At 40.7% G+C, this 24,170-nt stretch overlaps 1 pseudogene; it reads right to left on the bottom strand.

Moving 5' to 3' along the window:
• Positions 1-24,170, bottom strand: part of LOC120535281 — a 149,228-nt pseudogene that overhangs the window by 60,020 nt on the left and 65,038 nt on the right.

Genomic DNA, 24,170 nt, shown 5'->3' with positions numbered 1-24,170 from the left:
ATCATCATAAACATTTGCAGTGAAAAATGCTTTGAATGTGTCGTTCCAACAGATGGTGCAACACAAACATTTGTAGTAATAAAATGCATTGCATGTGTCATTCCAACAGGGTGGCACATCACAAACATTTGTAGTTATGAAATGCATTAAAATTTTAATTCCAACAGATGGTGCATTACAGACATTTGTAGTTATGCAATGCATTGAAATTTGCCATTCCAACAGATGAGGCATCACAAACATTTGTAGTAATAAAATGCATTAAATTTTTAATTCCAACAGATGGCGCATTACAAACATTTGTAGTTATGCAATGCATTGCATTTATCATTACAACAGGGTGGCACATCACAAACATTTGTAGTTATGAAATGCATTAATTTTTTAATTCCAACAGATGGTGCATTACAGACATTTGTAGTTATGCAATGCATTGCATTTGCCATTCGAACAGATGAGGCATCACAAACATTTGTAATAATAAAATTCGTTGCATTCTTAATTCTAACAGAAACATTAGCTCTGCTTTTTCAAATCCCATTCCAAAGGCATATAACAAAGACATAGCAAACAGATGAACACACAGACATGCAGATCCTTGCCCTTTTATTAAAGTCATAAGCTGATTTCTGTCTGTCTGGCGGTTACTCTCTGTTCGATGAATTCAGCGTTATCATTTGCAGTGGTTTGTTCATCTGGTTTCTATGCCACTGTTATATGCCATTTGGTATGGGATTCGTAAAAGCACTGTAATGTTTGTGATACACCATCTGTTAGAATGAAAAAAAATGCAACCTCTTACTACAAATGTTTCTGATGCATTATCTGTTGGGATGACAAATGAAATGCTTATGTCTCTGTCATATCCCATTTGGTATGGGATTTGTAAAAGCTCTGTAATGTTTGTGATGCGCCATCTGTTGGAGAGGAGAGACACGACAACCAGATGGACATACAGATACACAGGTACTTGTCCATTCATTAAGGATTTCTCTTTTTTTTCTTCATCAGGGGAGACATGCAAATACAAACTTCATTGTACCCATAACAATAAAGTTGATTAACTAAATAAGTTTCCCATCTCTTTATGTTCTGCACTGGCTTTATGCAGTACAGGATAATAGGCATGAAAAACCAGATCTTATCCAAGTAGCAAAGAGCCCAAAATGTCAGTGTCATTAATGTCATTCAGCTTATCCACCCATCCATCGATTCAAGAGTACAATACCAACCAGGCAATTAGCTGCATACCTCAAACATGTGCTGATAAGACAGGTGGTCTCGTGGGTCCAACTCAAAAATCAAAATGTGATTGACACCCGCTTTCTTCCAGCCATAGATATTGATCCCAAGCAAGAAGATGAATTCAATCAACAAGAAGCCCCCTCTATAAAGACGCAGCAAAGGCCACGTTAGTGGCTGCTCCGATGCCCGGAAGGCTGGATGGGAAAAAACAACAAGCGTTAAGAAATAAAGAGGGAAGTGTAGCTTAGCAAGAAAGGTGTGGAGAGGCACTTAAACCATCCCAGTAATCCCAGTGGGCCCCATTGCCCTCCTTACCCACCCCTTCTCTATTTCAGAACAAGCAATTTAATAAAAAAATAAATAAATAAATTGGCACAAAGCCTCTTCCATGTGCGTCTAAACATTGTCACACGTGCGCCAGAGGATCGCCATCTGGGCTCATCTGAGGTACACAGCATCCCACTGGGACGAGAGAGGGCGCTGTTGCTAACAGTTTTTTCCCCTTTTGTTTCCCACTCAGTTCTGAGAAGATGCCCAGTGTGAGGGCAGGCAATTGAGACTGAGTAGCCCAGCCCCTTCCAGCCTAGACTGGCATCTCCAGAAGTTGACATAGTTTTTTTGGACCACAGCAACGACGAGCACGGAGGCCCACCAAAGTCCAACCATACCTTTGTAGTGCCATCGACAGGACAATTTCAAGGCTATTGACTTTGTTTCTGTTATAGCGCCCTCTAGTGCCTGTTTCTTTTGTTATCCAAAATAACTTTTTCTCTTTTGCTTTCAACAGGTTGGCACCCCGACTTATTTTAGTAATCATTCAGATGCGTCTCCCAGACCACATCAATGGTGCATTGTGGCCCCTGGGCACCACAGCTTTACTTTTCAATTGAGTAGCAACTAATACCTGCAGTTGGTGCTGTCATTGTCTGCTTGAAATAGCCATTAGTGAGAGTCGCTGAAACATGGGGTGAGGTGCTGTAGCCTGTGAAAAAAGTACAGTGGAAATCCTCAATCCGGACCCTAATGATGCAGACGTTCAGCTGATCCCAACTGGATTTTCCATCATGGAAAAAATTTTAACAGTACTGCAAAAATGCATGGAAGGAATAATAAGTGACTTCTGACTGCTTTTAGATATATTTGTCAGCATCAGCTCGGCAACTAAGTTAAAACTGTGCCAATGTTCATCTGCACTACTCAACTCTTACTCTTCACATGGATGTTTTAGGCAGCCTGCTGTCCTTAAAAGGACAGTTTGCTGATGCCACTCTTGCTGGAATTCAAATGCCACCTTTGACAGGCTCACTGTTTTACTAGGGTCCCCTGCAGCTGGATCTGAAGCTGCTCATTTGCATGAAGTAATGCCAGCTCAAACTAATTGTCATGCAACAGTTCAGCCGGCATTCCTCATTTCATGTCCTTTATGGTCATTTTTATTTTGGATTGTTATTTGTTTTCAGTTTTGTTGTATTACTGTTGCCTTTGTTATGTGCCTTGTATTTTGTGGGTGGTGTCACAAAAAGGCGGGGCCACCTGCCAGTCACCGCCAGGAAATGCCCTCTGCCCTTCATATCTAGAGGGTCTCCTACAGTTTGTAACGGTTCTGGAATGGTGACTTGTGTTTTTCTGTACTTGTGCTCAGTGATCTTCTATATTTTTTTGTCCTATTGCTCTCATATTATGTCTATTCTTGATATTTTAGATTAGGAATTTGTTTGATTTTGGATTTGTCTTTAACAGGCGTCGAATACCTTTTGTGCTCTTTGGAGCTTCACTGTGTTACTGAGCAGTTTTTGTGAAGAATAAATCATTTTAATTTATTAGTACTCCCTGATTGCTAGCTGAAGTTTAATGGGGAAATCCCCCTCTAGTGGACATTTTTGGGACTACGTGCCTAGGAACGCTTTAGTGCTTGTGACTCCTTTTCAGTAGAGTCACTGACCAATTCAAGCCTCATGGAATGGCACACAAACTTCTATTATATAGCGCCTTTCATATCTATCTACTTATCATATAGCGCCTTTCATATCTATCATTTATTAAATAGCACCTTTCATATCTATTTATCTATCTGTCATATTGTGCCTTTCATATCTATTATATAACACCTTTCATATCTATCTATATATCTATCTATCTATCTATCTATCTATCTATCTATCTATTATATAGTGCCTTTCATATCTATCTATATAGCGCCTTTCACATCTATCTATCTATTTATCTATCTGTCATATAGTGCCTTTTATATCTATTATATAACACCTTTCATATCTATCTATATAAATATTATATAGCGCCTTTCATAGCTATCTATTCTATAGCAACATTCATATCTATATATTACATAGTACCTTTCACATCTATCTATCTATCTATCTATCTATCTATCTATCTATCTATCTATCTATCTATCTATCTATCTATCTATCTGTCATATAGTGCCTTTCATATCTATTATATAACACCTTTCATATCTATCTATATAAATATTATATAGCGCCTTTCATATCTGTCTATTATATAGTGCCTTTCATATCTATCTATCTATCTATCTATCTATCTATCTATCTATCTATCTATCTATCTATCTATCTATCTATCTATCTATCTATCTATCTATCCAGGTTGAGTTCTGTCTTTAGCAAATGATCCTAGTAGCTCTGCGGAGACAGCAGGAATGGTGGATGTCATCCATCTGACAGAATCTGAGTCCCGGTGTTGTTTTTTGTAATATTTTAACTCTTTGTGTAGCCTTTTAATCTGCTGCAGAGCTACTGGTGTCCCACACTCTCTGCAGAACGTCAGTAGAAGGATATCAGCTGCTTGGACAGACTGAATTTCTTTAATGTTCAGAGGAAATGAAGCCGCCGCTGTGCCCCCTTTGCCAGTGATGCAGTGTTGGTCATCCCAGAGATGGCCTCTGTAATTTAAGTTCTCAGGATTGTACTTTGTGTAAGTCTACGTTCTCCCATTTCATGGTGGGTGAGTGGTACCCGGTCATCCCTATACCTTCTCTTTAGTATTTTTGGTATTGAATAATGAGTTATTAGCTGAGCCCGCGTCTATCAAGCCCTGCGCCTCATCTCTTTAGGCCGACTCATCGCTACCCGATACCAGCCTGATTAACGCCGTGTCGTCTGCAATGTTATTTAATGAGTCAGAGATGCAGAGAGAGTACAGAAGAGGGCTCAGTACACAATCTTGTGGAGATCCAGTACTGACTAGCAGAGTGTGTGATGACTGAGGACCTAATCTGACTTTCTGTATAATAAAACACTAAGCTGTGGGAGTGTGTGTGTGTCTGGTCCCTCAGAGCAATCTGATTGGTCAGTTTGGCTTTGGCGACACGATTGAAAGAGAAAGTGTAAGAGACACGAGGAGGAGTAAAGCCACAGGAGGCACTCTGACCGTCGCCTTCAAAGTGGACAGGAGTTGAGGTAGGCGTCTCAAAAATAACGGCTGTGTCTGAGTAGCAGGCTCGATGTGAATACGATCAAGAGAGGAAGTGGTGGTCAAGAGGGATACAGGCACAGAGAGATGGCAAATAGTGTGAAATGAGTTCTATCATCCATCTTTGACAGGTAGCAAGGCCATCAGATCATTTCGGGAGGTGAGATGTGCTCTCCCAAATAAATCTCGGGTCATACAGTGCAGAGAGCTAGAAAGAGCAATGGGTACATCTGAAAGTGTCTTTCTCATGAGTGAGTGAGGGCTCCAGGAATTTGGGGGTGACTGTGGAGTTTCTGTTTAACTTGTTCTTGATTTGCTTTATTTTTATTTATAATATTTATAAACAAATGAAAGTTGGATCTTGAATGAAAAAAAAAAAGGCCAGGCCGAACCACTTGGCTTCCAGTGGCTTGTCATCTGGTTGCAGCAATCACTCTTTATGAATTATAAAAGGCGTCTTTTGTAATGACAGCGCTGGACTGTTTAATTGCTGCACAGTTCAGGCAGTGTTTACAAAGGGCCCATCGACCCCCACTGGTGTGTGAAGAGCACACACACCTCTGAAAATGGAGCCCAATGACACCGATCCCCACGTTAATATTTGATGGCCTGAGAGATGTTAACAAATGGCCGGGCCGGGGGGGCAGGTGTGTGTGTAACCGGAGTGGCAGAGGCTCCATATGGCAGGCTGAGCTCACCTGAAAAGCCTAGGAGAGCAGCCAGGGCCAGCAGAAGACCACAATGGACTCCAACCCGGAAGGTGGTCCAAACCGGAGCAGGCTGTGGAGAGAAAGAACACACACAGTGAGAAGGGACGAGCGGGCAGACAAGGCTAAAAAGAAGGTCACCGACATATCGACACGCTGTCACCTACTCCTGCACTGCTCATTCCTTGTTAATTTCTATTACATATTCACATTCAGAGGGGTGGGGTTCATGGCGGCACAGTAGGTTTTTCTCAAGGACATCGATAAGAAATTTGACAAGAGAGAGGAGAGGAGAGGGGACCAGTCAGTCCAGAACACCCAACATCATCCACCTGATCCTTCTTCAATGTTCTCAAGGTCTCTGCTTCAACACCACAGATCAGTAGTTTCTTCCAGATTCCCACAATCCTTTGTGGTAAGAAGTGCTTCCTGACTTCAGTCCTAAATGCATATCTCCATCATTTCCACCGGTGGAACAGGTGACACCAACTGGTGACAGTAAACAGAGCATTGAAACGTCTGTGGTGTGTCCTGCCTTGTGCGGGGCTCTGAATTGAATTTGGTTTGAGACCGCATGTGCGTGTACATTCACTTCAGATTCAACACTTGCTTATTCTGTTGGCATCCCCTTCAAGGCAGATTCATGTCCAGACTGCCGTAAATTGTGGAGACGCAACTAGGGAAGTGTCAAGTGTGAATGAAGGCACACTACCTAATGGAATGGCCTTCCTAAGTTTCTAACGTTTCATATCCATCCATCTGAGACTTTGTGTTTCATTATAGTGGCACAGATGGTCTGCTCTGATAGCCTCAGGTACAAGCAGGGGACACACCAGTCCACTGCAGTGAGTTTAGCAGCCCACGGCGGACACAGCCAGTACTGCGTCTTACAACACTAATATACTTTGTTAATCGCTGAGAGGAAAGTTACAGAAGCCGAGAGAGGACATGCAATTAAAGGTCTTTGTTAAATGGTGCGATTCAAACCACCTACAACTGAATACCAGCAAAACCAAGGAGCTGCTGGTGGATTTTAGGAGGACCAGGCTGCTCATGGAGCCTGTGATCATCAGAGGTGACTGTGAGCAGAGGGTACAGACCTATAAATACCTGGGAGTGCAGCTGGAAGATAACTTGGACTGGACTGCCAATACTGATGCTCTGTGTAAGAAAGGACAGAACCGACTATACTTCCTTAGAAGGCTGGCATCCTTCAGCATCTGCAATAAGATGCTGCAGATGTTCTTTCAGACGGTTATAACGAAGAGAGACGCCTCACGCCTTAACAAACTGGTGAGGATGGCAGGCTCTACTGTAGGCACGGAGCTGGACAGTTTGACATTCGTGGCAGAGCGACGGGCGCTGAGCAGACTCCTGCCAATCATGGAGAATCCACTGCATCCACTGAACAGGATCATCTCCAGACAGAGGAGCAGCTTCAGCCACAGACTGCTGTCACCATCCTGCTCCACTGACAGACTGAGGAGACCCCACACTATGTGACTCTTCAATTCCACCCGGGGGGTAAACGTTAACACTACACAAGATTATAGATTGTTATACCTGCATTGTTATCACTCTTTAATTTATTATTGTTCTTTATCAGTATGCTGCTGCTGGAGTATGGGAATTTCCCCTTGGGATTAATAAAGAATCTATCTATCTATCTATCTATCTATCTATCTATCTATCTATCTATCTATCTATCTATCTATCTATCTATCTATCTATCTATCTATCTCTATCTATCTATCTCTATCTATCTATCTATCTATCTGTTTTATAGTGCCTTTCATATATCTATCTATCTATCTATCTATCTATCTATCTATCTATCTATCTATCTATCTATCTATCTATCTATCTATTATGTAGTGCCTTTCATCTATCTATCTATCTATCTATCTATCTATCTATTTTATAGTGCCTTTCATCCATCTATCTATCTATCTATCTATCTATCTATCTATCTATCTATCTATCTATCTATCTCGTTATTTTTTTTAATTGTTTCCTCAAGATAACGGACTCATTTTATCCAGATCTTGAGAAAACAAAAGATCTTGTTTTCTTAAAATTATGAAATAATTGTATCTAACGTTTAATGTTTAGCTTATTGAAGCCACGTCCTGTTTGAAACGGCAGAAGAGCAGAACTTTATTGATCAGCACATCACATTTTTGTTCAATCAAGGCCTGACGCTGGCTGAAATGTTTATGTCTTAGTTTAGAAAATAATAACGTTAGTGTCTGTCATTTAAGAAGACGGTTGGCAAGGCTTCAGCTGAATAACTGTCGCAATCTAAGCGAGTCTGATGACAGGAGCAAAAGTTACGTTTCATTTTATCGAGATTGCAATAAAATTAGTCTGCTATCACAAGGAGACAATTTAAAAAAACAACGATATTGCACATCCTCTCTCGGCTTCCGTAGAAAATTGTCTTTGCCTGACCTTTGGGGGGTCAGAACTCGGGGTCAGCCATTGTCCAACGTCCCTGGAGGAAGGTCCAGATTAAGTGACTGATGGAGTAGGATCCATCCAGTAAAAGGATTTGAATCGACAACCTTAAGGTCACTGTACAATCAGATAAAAAAATAAACATTCAATGACTAAAACATTTTAAATCCAAATAAAACATCAGATAAAACACCAGTAACAATTACAGTGAATAAGCAATTTTGAACAGATGAGTTTTAAGATTAGCCTGAAATTGGTGAAGGGTAGTCATATTCCTAAGATAAGCAGGCAATGAGTTCCATAAGGAAGGTGCCGATCTGCTAAACGCTCGATATCCCATCGTGACAAGACGTGCTGGTGGATTATTTAAGTTGATGGAAGAAGAGGATCTGAGCATACGAGAGGGTTTAATGACTTGTAGGAGCTGTGAGAGATATGTAGGGGCAAGATTATGAATAGCCTTATATGTAAGGACTAAAATTTTGTAGTTGACCCTAAACTTTATTGGCAGCCAATGAAGCTGCTGAATAACAGGTGTAATGTGATCAGAGTAGGGTGTTTTAGTAATTATACGAGCAGCCGAATTTTGAACAAGTTGAAGTTTATGTAGTAACTTTTTGGGGCAGACCAAAGAGAAGTAAGTTGCAATAGTCCAGGCGGGAGGTGACCAAACTGTTGACATTAAATGGCAGTAGAGTGTTGTGACAAAAAATGGACGCAGGCGATTAATGTTACGCAGGTGGAAGTAAGCTGCTCGAGTAACAGAACTAATATGAGACTGAAAAGACAACGTGCTGTCCAGAATCACACCAAGGCTTTTTATCTGATCTGTACAGGTAACAGATGTGTTCTCTATTAATACTGAGATCTTTGATGCCTTCACTATTGCAGATTTCGTGCCCATAAGAAGCACCTCAGTTTTATTAGAGTTCAACTGGAAGAAGTTAGATGAAAACCAAGACTTGATCTCAGCAAGGCAGTCAGTAAGTGAGGATGGTGGAAGCGATGCAGATGATGAAGTTGAGATATATAACTGGGTATCATCTGCGTAACAATGAAAGTTTATCTTCCATTTATGAAAAATGACACCCAAAGGAAGCAGATAAATGATAAACAGCAAGGGGCCAAGGACAGAACCCTGAGGAACCCCAGATACTACGGGAGTGGGAGTGGAGGTACATGTGTCCAGCTGAATGAATTGAGTTCTGTTTGTAAGATACGACTTAAACCAAGTTAACGGAATGTGAGAAATACCGAGTGCAGATAACCTGTTTAGTAAGGTGGAGTGACAGACAGTGTCGAATGCAGCACTGAGGTCAAGAAGAACAAGGATTGTGATTAGGCCTGAGTCTGCAGCCACTAAGAGATCATTAGTGATCTTAATTAGTGCCGTGTCTGTGCTGTGAAAACGTCGAAAGCCTGGCTGGAATGGTTCGTATAAACTGTTAGCAGATAAATGCTGATGTAGTTGGGAAGCCACAGTTTTTTCAAGAACCTTTGAAATAAAAGGAAGATTAGAAATTGGTCAAAGATTATTAAAGTCAGTAGGGTCAACCCCAGGTTTTTTCAGTAAGGGGTGAATCACTGCAGTTTTCATAGACTGGTGAACAATTCCGGTGGAAAGTGACGAGTGAATAATTGAAACAACGAGAGGAGCTAGCGAGGGAAGGCAGGCTTTAACCAGAACAGTGGGAATTGGATCCAGGCGACAGGTCGAAGGCTTAGAGCTATTGATGAGATCCATGATTTCTGAGGTGGAGGGAAGCTCAAACATAGAAAATGAATGAGTAGGAGGAGGAAAATCATCAATGGTGGAGTCAATAGCAGCAGAGCCTAAATTATAATGTATTGCCTGGGTTTTATCATTAAAGAATGTCATTACAGAATTCGTTAGAAAGTCTGGAGGACTTGTTAGCGATCTGAGCAGGGAAAAAAAGTGTTTCAGAGTTCCCCTTGTTGGAAGAAATTAGGGCAGTAAAATAGGCAGCTTTAGCATGCCGTATGCTGTCCCTATAGTGATGCATATGGCTGAAATACATCTCTTATTGAACATTAAGACATGTCTTCTTGTACAGCCGTTCTAACTGCTGACCTTTAGATTTTAAAATGGTGTAAACCATGGGGCAGTGTGTGTAAATGAAACTGATCGGGTTTTCAAAATGTCAAGAAGTCCTTCGTTATAACAGTTAACTAAAGCTGGCGGAGAAGTAGTTTGTAATGATTCCACAAATGTATCAATACCTGATTGAAAATTGTCCGTGTTGATATTTTTAAGATTCCTAAAAGTTATTACACAAAGAGGTTTGATGGTGTAGACAGTAAGAGTCATATTAAATGTAAGAAGAAAATGATCTGAAGAGGGAAATTCTTCCGCAGTACAATCATTCGGAGTGAGTTCTGTACAGCAAATCAAATCCAAGATATGTCCTTTGAAATGTGTCGGGGTTTCCATAAACTGCTGAAAGTCAAAGTTATCAAGGCAAGAAATAAAATCTCTGGTCGCCAAGGACTTACTGTTATCCAAATGAATGTTAAAATCACCCATTATTATTATGTTTGAAGATAACGAGGACAAATAAGCTAAAAAAGCAGAAAAGTCATTCAGAAACTCTTTGTTGAATTTAGGGGAACGGTAAATAGTTGCAACAATGGTGGGAATAGAGCCAGGTAGTTGACAGACAAGAGACTCAAATGAACCATAGGAAGAAACTGTCAGCGGCGTAACTCGCATTGTCTCGCAGAAGAGTATCGCGAGACCTCCTCAACGACCAGAGTTGCGAGATTGCGCCATGCAAACAAACCCAGGAGGTGTTGCTTCGTTGAGCAAAGTAAAGTCCTGGGGTTGCTGCCACGTCTCATTTAGAGAAAGAATGTCGATGTTACGATCCGTGAGAAGATCCTGAATGAGATGCGTCTTTCCTGTAAGGGAACGGATGTTGAGATGAGCAAAGTTGATGGTATCCTCGCTGAGATGAGCAGGAGCGCTAGCCACCGTAGCTAGGCTGGCTAACACACTCGGATCCGTCGACAGGAGGCAAAGGGCCAGCACAAGACAGGTAAGAGCCCTGCATATCCAGTTTCCTTGCACTGATCCTGCCATCGTTAGAAGTTGTTAACCGCACCCAGCAATCCCAATAAGATTTCAAATCGAGTTCAATTTGGTCAAAAAGTTTAAAGCTTACTTGAAGAGTTCACAGAAAGTCCATAAAAATTTTTATGAATTGTTATGAGTTCAAAAAATGCTTAAAAGAAGTTAATTCGAAAGTATTTAAGAATTTAACCTCTAAAAAAAGGGGGGGGGGGCAGCGGCGAGCAGTCAGGCCAGCATTCACCACCTTCACTCAGCTGCAGCCCACTTGCAATTTTAAACACTTTAATCAGGTCTCCTCTTAATCTCTGTAAAAGTAAAAATTTATTCTCGGCATAAACTTTGAGATTAAAGTGGAAATGTCGAGAATAAAGTCAACACGGTGACTTTATTCTCGACATTTCCGCTTAATCTCGAAGTTTATGCAGACAATCTCAACATTTCCACTTTAATCTCAAAGTTTATGTCGAGAATAAAGTCGACATGTTGACTTTATTCTCAAAATAAACTTTGAGATTAAAGTGGAAATGTCGAGATTCGACAAACTTCGAGATTAAAGTGTAAAGGCTCAGCTCTTTTAATCTTTCCTCATAACTCATCCCCTGTAGCCCCATAATCAGCCTAGTCACTCTTCTCTGGATCTTTCTCTTGTGCTGCTATGTTCTTTTTGTGGATTGAAGACCAAAACTGCACACAGGACTCCAGATGAGGTCTCACCAGTGTGTTATAAAGACTTGAGCAGAACCTCCTGTGAAATGACTTGTACTCCACACATCAAGGCGCTATATAACCTGACATTCTGTTAGTCTTCTTAATGGCGTCTGAACACTGTCAGGAAGTCGATTGCTTAGAGTCCACTACGACTACTAAATCCTTCTCATAAGGTGTACTCTCGATTTTCCAACCACCCACTGTGTATTCAAATCTCTCATTTTTACTTCATATGTGTAATTCTTTACAGTTACTGACATTAAATTTCATTTGCCACAAATCTGCTCAAGCCTGTTTGCTGTCCAAGTCCCTCTATGATGATTCAATGGATTCCTGATCATCTCCCAATCCACTTATCTTGGTATCGTCTGCAAACTTAACCAGCTTGTTACTTATTTTCCTATCTAAATCATTTCTATATATTAAAAATAGCAGCGGCTCCAGCACTGCACCCTGTTGGTCACCACTCTTCACATTGGCCAGTTCTGAAGAGGTTCTTCACACCATCACCCTCTGCTTCCTGTGTTTGAGCCAATTCTGCCCCTATCTACACAGCACACATCCTGAACTCCCACATCTTGTAGTCTGATGCCCATGTGGCACCTCATTAAATGCTCTGTGTAAGTCCTGATCAATAATCTCCTCTGCCCCACTCTGGTCGTGTCCTTTTTTTGCTTCCTCATAGAATTCCAGCATGTCAGTAAAATACGACCCCCACCTCTTCTGACTCCACGCTGACTGCTCACTCCCACTCCTGCTCCTGACCCGTGTTGCACCGTCTTCTCCTTAATCGTTCCTTCCATGAAATGTCCTGTGAGAACATCCACCCGAACTCCACACAGACGATGGTTTATGTAGTGAAGACCCCGTGACATGGCAGCAATCCCAGTATGCTGGTGAGTCACATTTTACAGACCACTTTCAGAGAATATTGTAAATTTTCACAAAGATCATCCCAAGCAAAGACACTGTTTGCTAAGGGGTAGATATACAGCCATGTGAAAAAGTAAGTACACCCCATGGGCATTATTGACTTCTTCACCACATTGGCAAAGGCAAACATTGGATCTTCGAGCAAGCAGGGCCTTCAGGTGCAGATGTTCCGTATATACTCGTGTATAAGTCGTGTCTTGAAACCTGAAAAATCTATCATAAAATCAGACCCCGACTTATACGCCCGATCAAAAATGCGACACTTAATGTTTTTTTACATCTTCTTGCCTCCTCCAATCTCACACCAATTTCTCAGACATATCGACTTTTGTTGCAGTGCAGTTACCAATTTCTTACACTACTTCAACGACTTTTAATTTAAAACCAGCTTCCTATTTTCTTCTGATCGAACTCTCCATCGTAGATAAGGGCTGCTCTGACGTTAAAGGTGAATGAGGGTGTGAGACATACAAAACACAAATCAGTGCAAACGTCGCTTCTGAATAGTTTGGGTATTACCGTGTGGTCACGTAGGGACAATACATAGAAAACAAAAGGCCATGTGCTCTGTGGTTACTCTCTCAGGTACGGAAGCATATTGGGGCCATGGAGAAGAAAAAAAAACATACGGACAAAGTGAAGAAGAAAAAAGTGTATGTCGAGAATAAAGTTGAGGAGAGGAAGAGAAGAAGTCGGTTTAAAAAGCATGTACCGAGTAACACGGGTCAGGAAACACTTAACACAAAACATTTAATGTGCTACATTACTTATGATGAGGTTTGAGAAAATCTAGCAAATTAAACATTGATTTTAAAATGACATTTAGGACGTTCTGCTTTAATGACAAAATAAACTGAGAATAAAGTAAAAATGTATTCTCGGCATAAACTTCGAGATTAAAGTGGAAATGTCGAGAATAAAGTCACCGTGTCGACTTTATTCTCGACATTTCCTCTTTATCTCAAAGTTTATGCCGAGAATACATTTTTACTTTATTCTCAAAGTTTATGCAGAGAATCTCAACATTTCCACTTTAATCTCAAAGTTTATGTCGAGAATAAAGTCGACATGTCGAGATTCGACAAACTTCGAGATTAAAGTGGAAATGTCGAGATTCTCAACATAAATTTTGAGATTAAAGTGGAAATGTTGAGATTCTCTGCATAAACTTCGAGATTAAAGTGGAAATGTCGAGATTCTCAACAGAAATTTTGAGATTAAGTGGAAATATTGAGAGTAAAGTTAACATGTCGACTTTATTCTCGACATAAACTTTGAGATTAAAGTGGAAATGTTGAGATTCTCTGCATAAACTTCGAGATTAAAGTGGAAATGTCGAGATTCTCAACAGAAATTTTGAGATTAAGTGGAAATGTTGAGAGTAAAGTCAACATGTCGACTTTATTCTCGACAAACTTTGAAATTAAAGTGGAAATGTCGAGATTCTCGACATAAACTTCAAGATTAAAGTGGAAATGTCAAGAATAAAGTCGACATGTTTTTTTTATTCTCGTAGTTTATTTTGTCATTAAAGCAGAACATCGTAAACGTTATTTTAATATCAATGTTTAATTTACTAGATTTTCTCAAATCCCGTCATAAGTAATGTAGCACATTAAATGTTTTGTGTTAAGTGTTTCCTGACCCATGTTGCTCAGTACCTGCTTCTTAAACTGACTTCTTCTCTTCCTCTCCTCGACTTTATTCTCAATTTACACTTTTTTTTCTTCACTGTGTCCATATTTTTTTTTTCTTCTCCGTGACCTTAATACGCTTCTGTACTCGGGTGGGTGTTAGCATATCATATATATCTCTTGGACCTATAGCGTGAGTTTTCTACATTCGACCAACATTATAAAATAGAAGAAATTGTAAGGTACAGTCAAGTCCTGATTTATCCGCAGGAGAACTTAAACACGAGTATATACGGGACTTGAACAAACAACATGTTGACTTGACACAGTACATTTATTCTCATTATCTGAATGAACTAAAGTGTATAATTCTAAGGTGGAAAAAGGACATCCACTTTGACATTTCCCACCATTTCAAATCCATCAAATTAGAATCAGGTGTTTCAGATGAAGTGCCAATAATTAGAACCTCCACATAAAGGCGGACCTCAAATACGGAGGGTCCGTCAGCATTCTGCTCCCACTATGTTCAATGCTTGTATGGACCAGGTGTTAGACAGGGTCGGGGGGTCCAGCGGCTGTGGGGTGTCTTTTGGCAAAAAAAGATTCACTGATCTTGACTTTGCTGACGATGCTGTGATCTTTGCTGAGTCAATGGTGGCTCTGATTGTGGCGCTCGAGATACTGAGTGAGGGGTCTGAGTGTCTGGGCTTGCGTGGGTCCTGATGAAAACCAAAGAGCCAGGCCTTTAATGACCTCATGGGCATGGCCATCAGCAGTGTGTCTGTTTGCGGAGAGAGTGTCGACCTCATCAAGAGGTTTACTTACCTTGGCAGTGACATTCACGTGACTCTTCCTATGAAGTCCGTAGACAGATTGGGAGAGCATGAGGGGGACACGAGGTCGCTGGAAAGGGCTATGTGGCACTCCCAATATCTATGCAAAAGGATGAAGGTCCAAGTCTTTAGAGTCCTGGTGCTCCCTGTTTGTGAGACATGGATGCTATCCAGTGGCCTGAGATGAAGACTGGACTCCGGTGTCTCTTCATGGCCTTAGTGCCGTAACTGACGCTCCCTCACAATGCAAGTCATGTGCCTCATTCGAGACTCACAACAACACAAAGTCAAACCAGCGGCACCCAAGGATTCTCCAAAGAGACACAGGAGTTCTTCATCTCAGTTCACTGGAGAGCGTTCATGTCTCACAAACAGGGAGCACCAGGATTCTATAGACTTGGACCTTCGTCCTTCTGCAGGGTAACCAAACAAGTGTCCACTAGGAGTCGCCATCACTCCACATACAGTAAGTGTTAAACGTTAGGGCCCATCTTACCTGTGCTGCCCCTAGTGGAGGCACGCGGAGCCTCTTCATGGCCTTCTGTCGGTCTCCTCCCTCCATCTGACAGACCAGGGACTGCAAAAGATAAAATGAATGGAATGAGGCACAGTTTAAGCTCGACTTTACTGCCATAAGTATGCATGACAATACAATACAACATCACACAATAGCAAAATCAGATGTGTCTCCAAAAACACTCGAGCAGTCATCAGTACAGACTGCTGTTAAAAGGCCTAAAGACCCCTTGATGAAAACTGGGCCTGGAAAAGCTGGCCGAAGTACAAACGGTCCTGTTTGATTTTTGGAAACAGGAAGAATAAGGCCGCGTTCAACTAAAACTCGGAACTTGTAATTTCCAATCTCCGACTTGGAAAACAGGAAAAGAACCGCACCCCATCTCAGAATTCCTACTCACAAACATGGGCCTTTTCTTTCAAGCCTGAGTTTATCCGACTTCAGATTATATTATGATATAATATAATATAGATATATATTATGCCCAGAGGGGACTGGGCGGTCTAATGGTCTGGAATCCCTACAGATTCTATTTTTTCTCCAGCCGTCTGGAGTTTTTTTGTTTTTTCTGTCCCCCCTGGCCATTATACCTTACTCTTATTCGATGTTAATTAATGTTGACTTATTTTGTTTTATAATTGTGTCTTTCATTTTTCTATTCTTTAATATGTAAAGCACTTTGAGCTACTGTTTGTATGAAAATGTGCTATAGAAATAAATGTTGTTGTTGTTGTTCTTGTTATATCATCAATCCAAACTGGCGATGTATGCCTTGATCAAGAAGTACAGGGACACTTTACATCGCAACGAGCCCCAAAATGGGTCACAGGTTTCTGCCCTTTGAGTCACGCAGGGTCGTGTATTGTGAAAGAGATGAGTACGGTCAGTGTTGACAGGTCCACAGTTTTCTCTCCCAATTGGGCTATTTTTAATAGTCGTCTGCAAGGGAAAAACTCAGCTTTCGTGAGTTGTGGTTTTTTGGGCTACTTTTTTTTTTTTATATAAACAGTACAGAATTTTGGGATATTGTTCAACTCCTCACCACTGCATTTTCCACTGCTACTGTATTTTCACTTGTATGTGTTCTTTAACATTGCAAAATCTCACCGCCCCTCCTGTTAAGTGTGATGATTGGTACTTATCCTATCACTCCAAAATAGCAAATCTGCCCAAAAGATAGCTCAATGCATGAAAAAGGCAAAATGACACACCGTAAAGCAGGGGTCGGTGTCAGAGCGAGAGGATTAGGTACACACCATCAGAGCCTCGGGAAAAGACCACCCGATCAACACTTCATTAGAAATGACAAAGGAATTAATTTCACTTAGATAGATAGATAGATAGATAGTTGTGTAAGGCACTATATAATACATAGATATATATCATAAAAATATATACTGTACATAATTTAAAAAAATATAAATTAATTATATATATTATACATATTATGTTTAATATATATATTTATGTATCTAACATATTTATATCTATATTATATATATTATGTTTAATCAATAGATAGGAAATGCAGTTTATTAGATAGATATGAAAGGCACTATATAATAGATAGATAGGTATGAAAGGCACGATAGAACAGATATATATACCTGCAGATATAATATATTTATGTATCTAATAATTTATTTATAATATATGTATATTTATTATATATATTATATATATATTGTGTTTAATAGATAGATAGGAAATGTGGTTTATGAGATAGAGTGAAAGGCAATATATAATAGATATATATAATAAAATATATATATGTAACTAATAATATATTTATATCTATATTATGTTTAATCGATAGATAGGAAATGCAGTTTATTAGATAGATAGATAGATATGAAAGGCACTATATAATAGATAGATGGATAGATATAGTGAAAGGCACTATATAATAAATATATATAATAAAATATATATGTATCTAATAATATATTTTATATATATATATATATATATATATATATATATATATATATATATATATATATATATATATATTATATTTAATCTATAGATAGGAAATGTGGTTTATAAGAGAAAGATAGATATGAAAAGCAGTATATAATAGATAGATATACACACACACTATGGTCTGAATATACACCAGAATGACAATAAGAAGAAAGAAAAATATCTGACTTAGCAGTCCCAGTCCCAGCGAGGCGCTACATGGGGTACTGCTGTTGGTGTAAAGGACCCCCAGTCATGTTTCTTGACACACTTCTGCTGATTAATTTATTGGCTCCACATCCTCAGTGTTGTTGTGTCACAGAGAGGATGTGCAGCATTTTCCCTAGGGACACTCTGCTTTGTCTTCATTCTCTCCTATGCTACATCTGCCAGGGGGTCCAAAGTGTGTCGGTGGGCCTCTCTTAAAGTGATGCATGCCACACCGGCCATCACAGAGTTACAGAAGATGTGAGGGATGTCACTTCTCATTTTAAGGTGGTGCAGTCTCATAAGAGAAATGAGCCTGCTCTGCCCTTTCTTCTCCAGTTCCTCTGTTCCAAGACCAGTCTAACTTGCCATTAATGTGGACACCCAGGTACTTGTAGGAGTGGACTACCTCTATATCCACTCTCTGAATAGTAACCACCACCAGACAGAGAGGCTCTTTGGTTTGTTGAATGTCAATAAGCAGCTCTTAGGTTTTTGCTGATGTTGAGTTTCAGACAACCCCCCTGACTCCTCTCCTTGGTCTCAGACCCCCACTTATCAATGCCCCCCATAAGAATCTTCTAAGAATTCCTGCAAATGACCTGACCGGCTGTTCAATACCTACTCTGTGGTGTACGGAGTGATGAGTAAAGCAGACAGGTCTGTTCCTTTTTTCACATTTGTTTCAAATTGGAAGCTCTCACCTCGACTTGTGCAATGAGCTGCTCAGTTTTCTTTCCAGTGTGAAAGGGGGACACATCCACATTCTCTGCTTGCCAGGTGCCCCCCTGGCACGAGTCAAACGTCTTATCGTGTTTTCTGAGGATCTTACAAAATCCAGTATAATTCAGGTTCTGTAAAATAGAAAAAGAAAAGACTGAGCATGAGGACTTCACCCCCCAGCCCGATGTGTCATCATCTGATGCGCAGTGAGAGAGAAATTCAAAAATTCTGAGATCAAATAAACTGCCAGTGTAAGACCAGCCCACCTTAGGCTATGATTACTGTATTTGAAAGGGCTTATAATAAGAATTGAAACTTAAACAGCCTAAAGTGTTATGGATTTTCGCCAGAATTTTCATACTCCATGACAAAACTAGGAAAAATGTTATTCTGCATAAAAGCTGTTTGATACCACAGCAAGAACAGAAATCCACTTCAGTGACTTTGTATGAAAAACAGCCTCCGTTACTCAAGTGAACAGAACTGTGCCTCCTTCTGCCATCTGTCTGTTTAATCAAATACTACTCTGTGTGTGGGTGTGCCCAGTCCCTCTGAGCAATTGGATTGGTCAATTTGGCTTTGGTCTGATTGGTTAGTTTGATTTTGATTAATAAGGGGTAGGGTGTACTGACTGAAAAGGTAGTTACTAAATAAATTTGATTGGTCATTGTGGCGTTGGTCTGATTGGTCAGTGCAACTTTGGTCTGATTGGTTAGTTTGGCTTTGGTCTGATTGGTCAGTGCAGCTTTGGTCTGATAGGTTAGTTTGATTTTGATTAATCCGGGGTAGGGTGTACTGACTGAAAAGGTAGTTAGTAAATAAATGTGATTGGTCAGTTTGGCTTTGGTCCAATTGGTCACTGCAGCTTTGGTTCGATTGGTCAGTTTGACTTTGGTCTGATTGGTCAGTGCAGGTTTGGTCCGATTAGTCAGTTTGGCTTTGGTCTGATTGGTCAGTTTGATTTTGGTTGCCAAGTGGTAAAGTGTACTGACTGAAAAGGTAGTTAGTAAATAAATGTGATTAGTCAGTTTGACTTTGGTCTGATTGGTCAGTTTGGTTTTGGTCTGATTGGTTACTGCAGCTTTGGTCTGATTGGTCAGTTTGGCTTTGGTCTGATTGGTCAGTTTGATTTTAACTAATCAGGGGTAGGGTGTACTGACTGAAAAGGTAGTTAGCAAATAAATGTGATTGGTCATTGTGGCTTTGGTCTGATTGGTTAGTGTAGCTTTGGTCTGATTGCTCAGTTTGGCTTTGGTCTGATTGGTTAGTTTGATTTTGGTTGCCAAGTTGTAGGGTGTACTGACTGAAAAGGTAGTTAGTAAATAAATGTGATTGGTCAGTTTGGCTTTGGTCCGATTGGTCAGTACAACTTTGGTCCTATTTGTCAGTTTGATTTTGATTGCTCAGTGGAAGGATGTAGTGACTGTAGTGAATGTAGAAGACAGTAAGAAAATGTTTAAAAAATGTTCAGTTTGGCTTTGATCTGATTGGTCAGTTTGATTTTGATTAATCAGGGTTAGGGTGTACTGACAGAAAAGGTAGTTAGTAAAAATGTTATGAGGGATGACCAGGAGTGAAGGAGGTGATCAATAACAAGGAGGGGGTCAATACCAAAAATAAGAAAGAAAGTCAACAAACATCAATTTGCTAACCAAAAAATCAAAGTCAAAAGTACAGTTAGTTTCTATTGAAACGACAAATGAAGAATCACAAACCTTTGATCAGGCTCAGATAAGCCGGCAGTGTGCATGGATATCTTTATCATATAGCATCAGTGATGTCACCTGTCATGCACCCCTGGCGTACCGATCCCCTTTGATGCTGTACAAGCACCAACTCAGGTTGGACGCCAGTCATGGCCGACTTTTCCTTAATGGGGGCCTTGCGAATTACTTCCCTGATTCCCCCTTTCCCTAGCAATGACCAATCGCCACACTTATAAATGGAATTTATAATGAAAGTTGAGATAATAGATATAAAAATTCAAAGCACAAAATACAACATCGACGCACGCATCCACAGTTTACAAACACACAACACGAAACCAAACACCATGAATAACACGAACGACAGTAAGAGTTCACCACTGACACCGAAATCCCAAAGATCTGCGAGGTAAAATCCCAAAAACAAATGATGCTCAGGTTGAAGCGACGCAGAACATTTCAGTGCTACTGGCTCTTCAAAACTTGCCACACCGCGGCAGCCATTCCTCTGTGGACAGCGGAAACAGCTCGCATTCTTCAGGCCGTAAAAGTTTCTCTCATCTCGTGCTTGCTGGCTTTGAGTGTCCCTTCTCATGTGTGACTTTCTATTCCTTTTAATCCAACATCCTTCCTGTGCAATTGGCCAGTCGGCAGTACCTATTCGTTCTAAATGGTGTAAAAGTTACATCTGCTTTGGTGAGAGTCCACCAAGTCATTGACATCGACCAACACCAAAGACAGAAAAGACAGCCATGGCTACAACGTCACAAAACACTCCAAAAAATGACGTCAAAAACAGCAGTAAGCAATTATTAACTTTTTAGAGGAGTCTTTGATTCCAAAATAAAGTGCACTATTGGACAGAATGTTTCCAAAAAGCTGAAATAAAAGAAAAAAAAAACTAATTTTATCTCTGGCAGGATACACAAAAAAACAACAAAAGGTTCCACTTATAATAACAGGATGATGACACAATAGTTTAGGAGGGCAAAGTTCAATTCCAGACTGAAGTATTAAGAATTAATTAATGGTCAAGTGTCACTGTGTGTGTCTGTTATATGCAATTTGATATGGGATTTGTAAAACCAGTGCTAATGTTTGTGATGCGCCATTTGTTGGAATGACAAATGCAGTGCATTTTATCACTACAGTACCTGCATTACAAAATACATTCCAGTTGAAGGTGCGCTACAAGCGTTAACTCTGAGGTTGCCATTGATTACTAATGGCACAGCTAATCACATATATATATATAAATCGATAAGTGTCCATCTGTCTGGAGTCCATGAAAGGATGTAATGTTGTCCTGCATCCATAAGAGGGAAGGAATGTCTGAAGAAGAAAGGTAAGGGGCTAGAGTAAGACAGACCATGTGACACATCATCTGGGGTCCACAACAGGGCAGGAGTGTCACATGAAGAAAGGTAACAATTTTAATTTCTCCTTGGGAACAAATAAAGTTCTATCTATCTATCTATCTATCTATCTATCTATCTATCTATCTATCTATCTATCTATCTATCTATCTATCTATCATATAATGCCATTCATATCTATCTATCTATCTATCTATCTATCTATCTATCTATCTATCTATCTATCTATTATATAATGCCATTCATATCTATCTATCTATCTATCTATCTATCTATCTATCTATCTATCTATCTATCTATTATATAATGCCATTCATATCTATCTATCTATCTATCTATCTATCTATCTATCTATCTATCTATTATATAATGCCATTCATATCTATCTATCTATCTATCTATCTATCTATCTATCTATCTATCTATCTATCTATCTATCTATCTATCTATCTGTTATATAGTGCCTTTCATATCTATCTATCTATCTATCTATTATATAATGGCATTCATATCTATCTATCTATCTATCTATCTAAGGGTGACAACACCATCGCTACCACCTCCACCACCACTTTACGGGTCGTTCCTGCAAAAACTACAAAGGCATGGCATAGGTTCCCTTATACCACCATGTGGTTAACCCTACAAGAACTCTCCAAACCCAGCCTCTGCTATTCGATCTCACAACAATAGCACTTCTGCTTTCCATCCACTTTATTGGGGGATAAAGCCCCTAATAAGTGCTGAAGCTAGTGATCCCCCAGGTGTAAGAATGTCTCTTTTTTGAGGCCAAGTGAGTGTGAGGAAGAGGAGAACAACAGTTGGAGGACATGTGTGTGTAGAAATAAAAGAGTGTGACCCCAAAACCCTTCCATAATAAAACACCTCAGCCAGTACAGTAGATGGAGGGGCCTTGGACCTCCTGAGGTTCACCAGCATTTGCTTTGCTCTGCTCTGCTAATGTTCTGCTTGCTCTCCTCTCCTCCTGCCTGCCCTCCATTGATATCTGCTGGGGATTCCTGCAGATGACACACTTCACAGATGTACCTGAAGTCTCCAGTATAGAGGACAAACACAAAAGGAAGGAGGCCATATAGTCCCTGGTGGAGTTCCTATACTGTATATAATTGAAAATGACCTCACATTAAGCAACCATTTGGAAGAAAGTCCAAGATCTTCGTTTCTGGGAGTCTCCATCCTGAAGAAATCAAAAAGAACCCCCGGGGCGGTGCAGATATGACGTGACGGTGACAGTTTGTAACTTGCCTGGTAATTCTGAAGCAGCACCAGGCTGAGGTAGAGCTCGCTGAAGGCCAGCTTGAGATCCTGCAATGTCTTGCGCTCTGCAATATGGCCATGCGGCCGTGCCAGGCCTCTTTTCCGTTGACCGGACTTGAGATGTCTCTCCTTCTGAACCTCAAAGACGGCGTCCATGTCGGAGTGCAACGTGGCGAGTCTTCTTTGTGCCTCAGCTAGCTTCTCTTTGGAGAAAAAAAGAAACGAAACAAAACAGCTTTTAAATAATGGCATATGAGTCATACATGGCTGTCATTGTTAAGACCTGCAGTGTACCTGTGCCCACCCTATATTTAAAAAAAACAAATTAAAGCCACCAAAACTGTGGTCCACAAATAAATGATAAGCCAAAGTAACCTGCTGGTTTAAGGACTGCCACCTTCATGATGAGGAACAAGTATGAGTGACCAAACACCACAAGATCACAAAATGTTGACCCTGGGGGTCTCACAGGTTTGAATTTTTTCCTGTGTGCTGCAGTTCGCACACCAGTCACCAAGAGGGTTACCATTTAAAAGACCCACAAACCTTTGTTTTCCATTCCGTACAAAAATACCCTAGCAACACGTTGCACCCTCTGTGACAGACATCCAGGACACTTACCTGGCCAGGACACCTTCATAAAGGAAGGGCCAGGGGAGAGAACATACACAGGGCATTATCTAACCCCAGAGTGCTAGAAGGTATCCCCCGTGGGTTGCAGCAGTGCCTCAGATTCCCACAGGACTTGATGGGAGTTGTAGTTCAGTACAGCACTTTTGGGTTCTGTTGGTGCCACCAGGGGGTGCTGCAGGGACTGAGGAACCTGACTTTGTTGGGTTTCTGCCTCACCCAGAAGTACTTCTGGACCACACTGATGGGCCACCGGAAGTATTTCTGGGTGCAGGATAAAAGAAGCCTGCTGCCTTCATTTGAGGAAGGAGAAGACAACACTTGCAAGAAGAGGAGCGAAGGTGAAAGCAGAAAGAAGGTCAGCCAGAGAGAGAGAAAGAAAGAAGAAGAGACAGAGATGGAGAAAGAGAAAGCACTGTGTCACAGGAGGCTGGGGGACAGACCCAGCCGGGATGCCTGGAAGGACGGGGAGGTGGCATATACGTCTTCCTTATGCCATGATGGGGCAACTGCCCTGGAATGGGAGAAGAGCAAGGAGGCTCAAGCCCGTTGGGGTCCGTGGCCACCATCAGGGGGCGCCCAAAGCCTCAAGCCCAAGACCCGGGAAACGTTTACTTCCGCCACACCCAGGAAGATGGAGGAAGATCCTTCCAGGGTCGCCCGGAGTGCTACCGGGTACAAGGGTAGCACTTCCGCCACACCAG

Source organism: Polypterus senegalus, chromosome 9 (assembly GCF_016835505.1).
Source record: "Polypterus senegalus isolate Bchr_013 chromosome 9, ASM1683550v1, whole genome shotgun sequence".
In the NCBI taxonomy this organism is placed as follows: Eukaryota; Metazoa; Chordata; class Cladistia; order Polypteriformes; family Polypteridae; genus Polypterus; species Polypterus senegalus.
This window is presented reverse-complemented; position numbering and strand designations above follow the sequence as displayed.